The 12,756-nt window shown below is 40.3% G+C and overlaps 1 protein-coding gene across 6 annotated transcripts in view; it reads left to right on the top strand.

Moving 5' to 3' along the window:
• The window catches only part of PHACTR1 (phosphatase and actin regulator 1), a 459,703-nt gene that overhangs the window by 175,403 nt on the left and 271,544 nt on the right, over positions 1-12,756 (top strand). The window contains exon 1 of one of the 6 annotated variants that reach the window (XM_073332018.2): positions 8,424-8,574. The exons of 3 other annotated variants lie outside the window; for them this stretch is intronic. The gene's annotated coding sequence lies outside the window, so the exon portion shown is untranslated. Of the gene's footprint in view, positions 1-8,423; positions 8,575-8,721; positions 8,741-8,958; positions 9,047-12,756 lie in introns of those variants that run through there. 2 more of the 6 variants (XM_073332021.1, XM_073332019.1) reach the window with 2 other exon arrangements.

Raw genomic sequence — 12,756 nt, 5'->3', positions numbered from 1 at the left:
TTGTGTCCAGTTATCCTTTTATTTAGGGACTGTCCAGTTTGGCCAATGTACATAGCAGAGGGGCATTGCTGGTACATGATGGCGTATATTACATTGGTGGACATGCCGGTGAATGAACCGGTGATGGTGTGGCTGATCTGGTTAGATCCTGTGATGGTGTCACCGGTATGTGACATGTGGGCAGATATGTGGCATCTAGATATGTGGGCAGAGTTGGCATCGAGGTTTGTTTCATGGATTGGTTCCTGAGTTAGAGTTACTATGGTGTGGTATGTAGTTGCTGGTGAGAATATGCTTCATGTTGGCGGGTTGTCTGTGGGCGAGGACTGGCCTGCCTCCCAAGGCCTGTGAAAGTGAGGGATCGTTGTCCGGAATGCGTTGAAGATCACTGATGATGCGTGGGAGAGGTTTTAGCTGAGGACTGTATGTGATGGCCAGTGGAGTTCTGTTGGTTTCTTTCTTGGGCTTGTCTTGCAGCAGGAGGCTTCTGGGTACACATCTGGCTCTGTTGATCTGTTTCCTTATTTCCTCATGTGGGTATCGTAGTTTTGAGAATGCTTAGTGAAGATCTTGTAGATGTTGGTCTCTGTCTGAGGGGTTGGAGCAAATGCAGTTGTACCTCAGTGCTTGGCTGTAGACAATGGATCATGTGGTGTGTCCGGGATGGAAGCTGGAGGCATGAAGGTAGGCATAGCGGTCGGTGGGTTTTCGGTATAGGGTGGTGTTAATGGGTAGTCACTTATTTGCACCGTGGTGTCTAGGAAGTGGACCTCCCATGTAGATTGGTCCAGGCTGAGGTTGATGGTGAGGTGGAAGCTATTGAAATCATGGTGGAATTCTTCCAGGGTTTCCTTCCCATGGGTCCAGATGATGAAGACGTCATCAGTGTAGCATAGGTAGAGAAGGGGCGTGAGTGGACGATTGCTGAGGAAGCGTTGTTCCAGGTCAACCATAAAAATGTTAGCGTATTGTGGGGCCATGCGGGTGTCCATAGCAGTGCCACTGCTCTGGAGGTATATATGGTCACCAAATTTGAAATAATTGTGCATGAGGATAAAGTCACAGAGCTCAGCAAACAGGTGTGCTGTGGCATCATCAGGGATACTGTTCCTGGCAGCTTGTATTCCATCTGTGTGTGGGATGTTCATGTAGAGAGCCGCTACATCCATGGTGCCTAGGATGGTGTTTTCTGGAAGATCACCAATGCATTGTAGTTTTCTCAGGAAATCAGTGGTGTCACAGAGATAGCTGGGAGTGCTGGTGGCGTAGGGTCTGAGTAGAGAGTCCACATGTCCGGACAGTCCCTCAGTGAGAGTGCCAATGCCCAAGTTGATGGGGCGTCCAGGATTTCCAGGTTTGTGGATCTTGGGTAGTAGATAGAATAACCCTGGTCAGGGCTCTAAGGGTATGTTGATTTGTTCCTGTGTTAGTGTAGGGAGTGTCCTGAGTAGATGGTACAGTTTCTTAGTGTATTCCTCAGTGGGATCTGAGGAAAGTGGCCTGTAGAATTTGGTATTGGAGAATTGTCTGGCAGCCTCCTTTTGGTAGTCACCCACGAAAGCTTATGCTCCAATACGTCTGTTAGCCTATAAGGTGCCACAGGAGTCTTTGCCGCTTTTACAGATCTAGACTAACACGGCTACCCCTCTGATATTAAAAACTTTACTTATCATTGTCATCGCCATCTAATTTAATTCTCTGAGCTGCTTCACCTCACCCTTAATTCTATTTTAAATATCCTTAATTGAAAATACAATCGATTTTCAGAACATACACATACACATTTTAATTCTTTTTTACCTCCTCCTCTTGGGTTCTCCTTTTTCCCCATCCCTTCATCTCCCCTGCTGCTCATTTCCATCAGCAGTCTCACACAGAGGAGCCGTTGTTTAGTACCAAACTGTTTTATGGGTAAAAGCATGTTTTTGCTAACTATAGAGAACTGGAATTGTACTCTCTAGTTCCTTATACAAAATTCCCTTTTCCTGTTGTCTATAAAACAAACAGGGAAAAAGCCCTTCAGTTGAGAATGTGATGAACTATTTTAAAAGGATTTGAGTTATCTTTCTGTTTCAGTCCCTTTGCAGAAGCCACTGAGGCTAACGTGTTCACTACGCTTCAGGTGACCCTGGGACCTAAGATCCATTTCAAATCAGACGCTGTTTTAGTCATGGTAGACAATCTATATACTCTCTGCTTTAGTTGTCTTTGACAGTTCGTACTGACCTCACAAGAAGTCAAGTCCTGCACACCTTAGTCCCTTGCATAGTCCCAGACTTAATGAGACTATTTACTGGAGTACGGCAAGAAGGATTTGACCTAGGATTTTTTACATATGCTATCACAGGACTTCCATGATAGAAGAGAAGAACAAGCTAGTCTATGTTTAGCATAGTCTATGCTGGTCTATGTTTATTCGTTTTTAGCGTTATGTGGATTTTCTCTAACTTCCTCTCCTTACAAAGAGCTTTAGTTAAGCAGCTCAGAGATTCTACTTAGGGATAAAGAAGCTTACTCACTAAAGATACCAGGCTAAAGCAGTGGACCCATAAAGGGGAAAATCTGGTTCCCAGCAACTAGACAGCATAACTAGTCTGGGCACTGGAGGTCTCCATGGGAATAAAGGAAGGAATCCTTCTTTATAAACCTGGAGTTGTTTCACTGTCATCTCTCTAGCCCTGAGGCTGCAGCCTCCGTGCTCCATGCCATTTGGAAATGGATACATGTAGTGGTGAATCAAGCAGCTCTACCTCCACATAGCCCCATGATACATCCAAGATGCTTATTCCCTGCACAGCCTTCTCAAAGTCTTCCCTTTCCCCACCAGACAGCAGAATGACTCTGATTCTGATGCATGTGAGTCCCTCCATCCCCATTGGAAAGGATGAAGAATTTGTCCTAAAATGGATAATCATGTGGTTTTAAAGTCTGATGAGGTATTTGTACTGGATTTGACAGTGCTTGACATATGGTTAGGCATGTGTTCTGTGTGTTCTTGTACAGAAACACACATGCACAAGTCATGGGCCAAATCCATCCCTAGTCTAAGCAAGTTCATTGACTGCAGGTCATGTGGTAGTGTCCATTCCCTGAGTGGATGACTGAAACTTTTAAAACTGGAGAATAGTGCAAGAAAGAATAATATCCTTCCAGTCTGAATTTTTCAGATGAATAGTCATTTGTACTTATGTAACATGAGAAATATTTATTATATTATTTCTATTACAATAGTGCCAAGGAGCCAATTGTGAATGGGGTCCAGTGTGCTAGGCACAGTACAAACAGAGAATAGGAGAGATTCCCTGCCCTGAAGAACTAAATATCTAAAGAGCCATATATTGCTAGAACAGGAATGAACTTTTAGAGTGGGATCTCTTTATATAAAGAGTTAATAATGACCCCAAGATTTGGAGCTAGGACTTCTGAGCTATGATCACTACTTGTTGACTTTTTGCCTTTGTGACTTTGGCCAAGACACTTAACCATTCCACCTCATTTTGCTTATCTGTAAAGTGGGAATAATAATACCCATGTGCCTCAAAAGAGTGTTGTGAGGATTAACTGGTTACTGAGTGTTAGGTGCTTTGAAAATGAAAAGGGCTGTATTAGTGTGAAGTATTATTATGGCTGTTAACATGCCTAAAGGAGTGCAATGATTCATCTTTGTGTGGTGAAATTTTTAAACAGTATAATGACATCTTAAAAATCTATATGCTGAGGCCTATGGGTTTGTTTTTTTTTTAAGTACATCTAAGTTGTATGTGCAAAACATACAATTACATTGGCCTCGTGGGTAAGTTATACATGGAATTACAGTAGAAACAAACTGCATACTTAGTTACCCATTTTGTGTGCTCAGCTTAGGCACACATTTCTGAAAATGTAACCCTCTCATTAAACAACCCTCAGAGGTGCTTCATTGCTTTGTGATATTGAATCAAATTCAATCTTAGTGTAACTCCATTTGTGTCATTCAAGTTTTTCCAGGAATTAATTTGTCCTGTTATTTCTAGGGTAGTTGGAAGTAGACCTTGTCAGATTGCATGAAGAAAAGGAGAGTATCATTTATTTATAGAAAGAAGATGGAGTAACATTTTAATTGGCTTGTTTTACTGAAGTATAGCATTAACAAAGACAGTCTAGTGAAGTTAAGGCAAAATATTGATCTCTATGGTTAACTTGGTTAGAAATTGTAACTGACACTAGTGTTCTTGTCTACTGTCCACATTGATCAGACTTAGCATCCTCCATGTTTCTGATGAAGTGGGTTTTACTTTTCACATCTGTCCCCAGGCTGCAGGAAGAATAGACACTTGGTCGGGACACAGTGTGCTAAATTCAATAAAGCCAGTGGCATCACTCCAAGAATGAATGTTGTCTAAAATGTCCAGTTCCTCTATTCTGTGTTGCCAACTCTCACAATTTTACTGTGACTCTCACAATATTTTGCATTTTTCTTAAAGCTCTAGCTCCTGATGGTTGTGTAAGAATCTCACCTTTGAGGGCTCAGAGAATGTTAAAATACATTTCTAGCACTTGTGGTTGGAAACTGAAGTTAGAAAATGTGACTCAAGTGCAACCTAAAGTCTCAAAATTCAGGAGGCAAATAAAATAGCCTTCACATTTATTATGTTTTTAAAATGTCATGATTTTTAAACCAATCTAATGATTTTTGAATATTTGGGTTTGTCAATGCTGATGACAGAAAATGTGTAATTATTCTGTAGCAGTGGAGTGTTGTCAAGAGAGTCTCCCCTGCACTCCCAAACCAGAGTAGCAACTTAGATAAATGCGTGGCATTGAAAATAGGTTTGAGATGAGAACTTGTGACTAGCTGCTTCCCTATCTAATAGAGTAATAGATAATATACTTGTTAAGATGAAACTGAACTGCTGACGTTGTGTCAGACCATCTAAAATGTGCATGAAAAGACTTTTTCATTGGACCACCTTCTGTTGGTGAGAGAGACAAGCTTCTGAGCAACACAGCGCTCTTCCCCCAGTCTGGGAAAGGTACTCGGAGTTTCGCAGCTAAATATAAGGTTGAACAGATAGATTAGCATAAAAGTAGTTAGCACATATTCTAAGGTGGGGTAGTCAATAGGCAGCCCATGGGCCAAATACAGACCACCAGACACTTTTGAATGCTTTTATCATTATTGTTATTTTTATATTATTGTCTCTGGAGTCTGGACCGTGACCAAAAATTTGGACCTTGACAAAAAATAATTACCTCTGTTCTAAGGGACCATTCAAGGTGAAGTGGCCTTGATTTAGCTGTGACACTATGAGTTTAATTGCACTGTGCAGTAAAGAAAGATGCAAGGTTTCAGTATACAGTAGAGCTGAGCAAAATTTTTTGCATGAATAGTTTATTCATCAAAAAATGCAGGTTCAGGTTGACCAAAACTATTCGTGAATTCATGTTGAGTTAGTCAAATAGTGTCAACCAAACCAAAGACATTGAAACCTTGTGGTAATGTCAAAACAAAACATTAGGCATTTTGACAAAAGGAAAGGAAAAATAGATTTACAAAAGAGGAGGAGATGGTGCAGCGGCCATATCTCTTATAGGCTTCATCCCAGTGGTGAGGGCACTCATCTGAAATGTGGAAGACCCAGGTTCACGCCCCATCTCTGTCTCATGTGGAAATATGATTTGAACTTACATCTGCCACATTGCAAGGGACTGCCCTAACCACTTGGTTATGAGAAATTCTGGTGTGGTGTTCGCAAAAAGAAAAGGAGGACTTGTGGCACCTTAGAGACTAACCAATTTATTTGAGCATGAGCTTTCGTGAGCTACAGCTCACTTCATCAGATGTTTACCGTGGAAACTGCAGCAGACTTTATATACACACAGAAATCATGTTTCCATCTCTCCTCTTGAAGCTGTTTTGTTTTTTATAAATAATTATATAGTCATTGGAGCAGGGACTTGAACTTGGGTCTACGATATGCGTATCCTAACTACAAGGATGTAGCATCATTCTCGCTGTCTTTCTCTGGCCTGGTGACTACTCACTGTCATTCACAGTGGCAAGTCATAGTCATTCACTATGACAATGAATGGTCATTGGGCCAGGGATGAACACAAAATACCTGGTTCCCCACTGCCTTGTACCTTTTGTCAGTAATTTACACCTGCACGAAGTGGGTGTAAAATCTATCTGTGTATCAATCTTAGGGGGTTATACTGCCACCTATCACTTCAGGCACCTTCCATGTAAAACAAAAGCAGTAGCAAAGATTCTAGTGAATTTCATGGGGTCTCTGAGTAAATGCTTTGCCTGGGGTAAGATTTGTTGTTGTTAATTCTTTTTTTTTTTTTTTTATTCCCCTCTCTTTCTTGCTTGGTAGGGATTTATTGGGTGGAAGAGGCATGAGTGTCATTCTCAAGGTGGGGAAAGGCTTTTGTAAAGAGGGAAGTGTTGCAGTGTTTCTTAAAGATAATCAGACTCTAGAATAGATTCACCTGATCTTCTCTGGAAGTTTGTTGCACAGCCAACTCCCTCAATTGAAAATGCTACCAGCTCAGAATGAACAAAACAGCAATGTGAGTGGTGAGGTTATACATCCACCTTATTCCCAGTAATTCCACTTTTTTGTTGCATTTTGTTTTTATGATTTTCAGTCATTCATTAGCTAACTTCTCAGCAGGAGATGAAGATACATGATGGCTTATAAACTTTCAGAATGGTGCAGTTTAAGGAAAGATTTGGAGGAGAGAGTTCTCCAGCTGGATCTAGTAAGAAGAGAGTGTTTCAGGTGAGAAGAAAGCCTGGAGATGAAAATGAAGAAAAGACATGAGGGAACTGATTTTTACCTAAGGGTTTGTACAGCACCTACTACAACGGGGCTCCAGTCCTTGTCTGGGGCACTACTGCAGTACAAATAATAATAATAATTAATGACAGTAATAAGTAGGAGCTAGGGCCTTGAATTCAAAGCTAAAGAGCTTATTATTATTATTATTTTATTATTATTATAATATACTATTGTTATTTATTAGTATAAATTTGATTTGAGAACTGTGGGGGAATCCCATGAAAGGATCTGGAGAAAGAAAGGGACAAATTAAATTAAGCAGGGCAGTCTGTGAATCAGTAAAATGTAATCCATTAGTCAGATCAAATAGATAAAAGTCAATCAATGAAGTAAATCCAGGAACAGATAAAATAGTATAACCCATTAGCTGAAAGCATTTGGAAATAAATTGCCAGCAATCAATCAGTTGAAATAAACAAGGCATCAAACAGTCAAATGGGGCAACATATGAAGTAGTCCAAGCATAGTGGTACCATCAGTGGAAGGGCAGAAGTGACAGCTTTCTCCTTTACACCAGGCCTGTTGGCAGGACAGCACCTTGAGTTGTGTCTGAACCAAAGTACTGGCTCAGATCCACCATTCCTCCTGGCCAAACTATGAAGAAGTTCAAATCCAAATCCGTATTTTTGCTCCAGGCCTGTCACTGTAATGGGACAAACCAAAGCACAGATTCTAAATGTTCCTGACCCATCTGTAGAAAGGCCAAATGTTTCTGTGGTATATTTATTTGTGTTTATAAGTAGCTCCATGTTATAGAGTAATATGGCTATGTTCTGTGTGACATTTTCCATTGTATTATATAGTAGAGAAGGGCCTGATCCAAAACCTCAGATTCACACACTTCCTTTGGAGGAGTGTGGATCTGGATCTGACTTTCATGACTAATCCCTGTTTGTATAAATGCCTGAATCAACCCCTTTGGATTGGAACAGCCCTAACCCTAGAGAAGGGCTTACCTGGATCCAGATCTGCATCTGAATTTTACAGCTAGGACTTATCTCTAGATTATAGTCACTGGAACTTTCCCGCCCCCCGATATAGGTAGTTAACCCATATACATAAGTGATGTCTTCTGATACCTGGAGCCCTTTCCCCTAAAGGAACGGTTGGTAGCCAGTTTGGCTACTCCTTCGGACGTCCTTGTGCTACTTGACTCCCTTCTTATTCAGGTAAGGAGGTTGAACTACAGCAGAGCCCTCCTTGATGTCCTGTGTAACAGCAAACTCACATAAACATGCATGCTAGAGACACACGCTCCTGATTAGAGAGAGCATGGATCTCCATGTCATCTGCTCTTGCTTGTTTCTCTCTTCATGGGTGTGATTTCCAAATCAAAACCCTGAATAGCCTTAGCACAGTTTGAATTATATAATTGTGCTGCTGAGAGTCACATGACTTGCTGTCTGAGTAATTCCCTGCAGAAGGAGACAAGCTGCATGTTAAAAAGCTCAACAAATAGTGTTTAAAACAAAAAGTATATAGCATAGAATTTCCATAGTACTTCATTTGAAATTGTCTACTGCTGCAACAGCCACATGTATATCTGGTTCAAAGCTTAGGGATTTGATGGGGAGAGGACGAGTGGGGATCAGAGGCGGGGGAGGGTGTATTAGCTGGACCTGTGGTTTGTTTTCTGTTCCCTTCAATAACAACCTCAGCCTTCAAAACTGGGTGCATCCGATGTTGAACAAAATGAGTGGCTCACTGGAGACCTCAACAAGGAGCTAGGAATCATTGTCTTGTGGAGGTAAGAAGCAATCACATTCCTAATAGTCTGTGATCTAAAACTCATTATTACTTTTCTGTGACTGTGTAAGATAGAAGAAGAGAGAGTAAACGGCTGACACCTCTGTAAACTGGCAGGGGTCTGCAGAAGATATATTTATGGGTAACGTAAGGGGGAGGAGGAAGAGGTACAAACTGAATGTAACCTTTTATTATCACATAAATGCCTTGGTGCTGTTTGCAGGATTGTAATTGAATTGATTATTCTGAACTCTCTATCTCCCTTTCACATGTGAGTTGGCCAGTGAATTGTAACTTGTTTCTACTAATTGAATCAGAAGGAGAAGGGGCTGTCTGGCACTGTAAGGCTGTATGGGGGGGGGGTGTATTTTCAGACCACAACACTTAAAGAGACTGTTGCTCAGTTTCAGAAGGCATAGCTGTTGCAGAGAGAGAGGCAGGAAGTGTGAAAGCAGCTTTGTGATCTCTAACAGGTAGGCAAAAGCATAAACCATATGTTTGTTCCTGGATATTCTTCTTTCTCAAAGAACTGGTAATATAGATCTATATATATTGTTTGGGTTGTGTTCGTTAGACATGGTTGATGATAGCAGGAGCATGTGTATGCCCAAAAGCCAGTGTGTGAATGAGAGATCACAAGCTCTTCTGAAAATCAGTGAGGTATCTGGGATTTGCAGACTAGGGGGGATTCACTTGCAAATCCTGCTGCAATTGAGACATGTGATCACTGCAGGTCCACAGCTCGTGATTGTTTAAGGAACCCAAAAAAGTTAATTTAGAAGACCTAAAAAGCCTAGGAGTTACCTTCCTGAGCACCCTCTGTTGCAAACGAGGGAGAGAGCTAGAAAAAGCTGAGAGAGGGACTTTGATCTTCTCTGTTGATTTTCCCCCTTTGATCCAGTTACTGACATGTGAAAAGAATAATTGAATTGTCCCACCATGTGGTAGCTATTACAAGAAATCCTTGTGCACATATATATGCAAAGTGGGCAAGCCCAAAACCAGGGGTTTGGGGGGAAAAGGCTTGCTCTTGTTGTGTTTGGTTATTCTCTGTTATACAAGTATGCTGAAATATAATATAGCAACTTTCAGACTGAAAGAAGGGATTAGGTGGAATTAACATTTTAGATTGGAAAGAAAACATGTAAGCACAAGCATTGGTTAGGAGGTAAGGAGGGCAATATGTCCATAATCACTATTTTTAGAGGCTATGAAATGCATAACAACCTGTTGCTCTTCTGTAATCCTTTCCTTCCTAAGAATGCAAATGTTAATTGAGCTTCCTAATGCGTCTGTGAGGTAGGCATTAGTATTCCTATTTTTTCCGGTGGGGACATTGAGGCACAGAGTTTGTGGGTTCATTTCTGCCACAAGTCTAGCTGTGCCAGAACATGGTTAGGGGTATTTGTGTTGGCAGTTTTTGGAGGACAATATGTTTATAGAGCTGTGTGACAGCCTAAGTCTTAATACAGTGATTTAGACTGTAGCACTATGCTATACTCCGATTCCTGAATTCACACTATGGACAAGATAAAGGGTTAGAACATAGATGTATATGCCAGACAACTATAGAGTGAAATAGTAAAATGTGTATTGTAGACGGGCCCTGGCCGAGATCAAACTAGTTTGTAGCACAGCTTGGTACAGCCTTGTGCTTTAACCATTCAACTGTTTCAATTAGACAAAATAGCTCCCCCTTTTTTTTTTTTTTCCCTGGGCATGAAAAAATGTTATATGTTAACTTGGGTAATTACATTCTGCTTACCTAAAATTCCTAGTATAGTTTCAACTGGTTATAGTGTTATGTTGTTGATTTGCTGTGTGGAAATCTTCCGCGCTAGAGAAGGCAGCAAGTGTTTCAGCAGTAGGGGGATGTAATCCCTGAACTGTATATATAGTAGTTTGTAAATCTATGAATCAGCATTTTGGGATCTCTATATAAAACGTACTACATGAATGTCAGCCTATTTTTAATAATGATATCGTTCACAGTGCTCTAGATTACAGGTTGGTAAGCATTTGCTTTATTTACTGAATTTCTGTTTTCTAAGTCTGCTGCCAGTGGAGAGATTTATGGTAAAAAGGTAGTATGTACGTACACATGCTATCAGATCTGTGGCTCCCATTGTACAGGAGATGCATGTTTCACACAACAGATATGATTAGTGATCAGCTTCTGCTACCCTTGCTCATTTTGAGCAGTACAGTATCTTATTCACGACTCAAAGATTCCCAGGGGCACAGAGCCAGGACCTATGTGTATATACATTGACTACATTGGGTGCTAGGACTAGAAACTCTGGTCTGTCAGCTCCAAAAATGCAGGCCTCTACTACTTGAGCTAAAGAAGAAATTTCATAGCATTGATATTGGTATCTGCAGCCACTAGAGAGCATCACCACTCGCTATTTTATATGCACAAAGCCAGTGAATTATATCACCTTCCAATATAATCTCCCAAGGCAGATACATTTGACCAGATTGAACCCTTGTATAAATCCACTGATTTTGATAGAGTTACAGTAGGGATCTGTTTGGTCAAATATGGTCACTGTGATAGCCAGTACTGTTAGATATAGATATCTAATAGTATGTTAATAAAATATCTGTTGAAGGATAAAAATAAAAAATCCACCAGTTTCCATAAAAAATGCTCACCTCTTCAAGAAATAGAAATTGAAGACAATGATATGTTTGGTGTTTATCTGTCTACTGCCATGCAGTACACCCATTGATGACCGTGAGAGTTATGTGTAGATAGGCTGGGGAGTACCTACCCATTCATTTTTATGAGTGGTGGTCAGACTGACAATAGATTAACCCATCAGTCTCTCTGTAAGAATCATCATGCTCTGTGAATAAACATCTGCACATTAGAACTTCTCCGTGGAGACTGGATGTGGTACACAATGATGACTCTGAATGATCTGGTACAATCTTTCATTTCATGCATTGATCAGATAAATAATATTGACTCCAAAAAAATAATTATGGTCAAATAAGGGTGATTTTTCAACAGACTAAAATGTATCTGATTTGGCCTTGACCTATGGTAACAGGTTATATCAGTAGTTTGAATGAATACAGAAGCTGTGAAACTAATTTAAGCATAAAGATTTTCTTTTTGCGAATACAGACTAACACGGCTACTACTCTGAAACCTGTAATTTAAGCATGAAAATCGAGGCTAATTCTCCAACCTTACCTGTGAGTTTGACTGGCTTGGTAGTACTCTTGCCCCTGGATCAATCACCTAGATTTTACCCAAAGTTTTTGCAATAGAACTATGCAAAATGTTCACAATAAACCCTGAAACCACATGAAACTTGCCTGGTTTCTAGTTTTCTTACAAGCTCATACCTCAACTCACATTTGTTAAATTGTTCACAAAATGTGAGACTTTGTCATTGTTCTGCTTTTTTTTGTTGTTGTTTTTGTTTCATTGTACATTCTTTCTTACATTTCATACATTTATTGTTTCTAAAGAAAAAAATATTTCAAGCTACACTCTGGGGCCTTTAAAATTCCTTCTGCTCAACATGAAGGGAGCAGCTTTTTAAGAGAATCTCAGTATTCTATAATAGCTTTCATCCTGCAGAGCAGGAAATCTCTTTCAGGACAGGTAGAATTTTAAACAGCCAGAGTTTCTGCAATCTGAAAATGAATGTTCTTGTTTTGAAAGTAATTCTTGTCCTGCTTCTATGATTACTAGGAGAATAACATAAACTATGATTCTAACAATTACAAAAAAAATGCAGCCACCCAGAACTCATATTGTATCAAAGCAAAATGGAACACGATTCTCAAATGTTTCCAGTTTTTTCTATATATAGAACCCGCATTCTTCAAGGTGGTTCCATTTTGGGCAAAACAGTTTTCTGCCATAATTATTTTCCTGCGTATCTGAATTCACTTTTGAGAAACCCAGGACCAGTTTCGGGTTTTACATCGAAGTCGTGCAAAATTCTGCATAGGTTTAACACAAAAGTAGGTGAAACTCAACAACAGTTTGAAAGCTTTGAGATTTTCACTCTTCCAAGCTCTGAGATCTTGATCCAACTGAGGATCATCTGTGTAAACCTAGGTGGATAGAACTAATTATCATGTTTCCATTAACCCCTATGAAATAAAACTGCCGGGTTTTGCCCAGATCTCCACAGCCAGGTCTTCCTAGGGAGGAGCT

This window comes from Lepidochelys kempii, chromosome 2, assembly GCF_965140285.1.
Source record: "Lepidochelys kempii isolate rLepKem1 chromosome 2, rLepKem1.hap1, whole genome shotgun sequence".
Lineage (NCBI taxonomy): Eukaryota > Metazoa > Chordata > Testudines > Cheloniidae > Lepidochelys > Lepidochelys kempii.
Note: the sequence above shows the minus strand (reverse complement) of the source record. Positions and strands in the feature narration are given on the sequence as shown.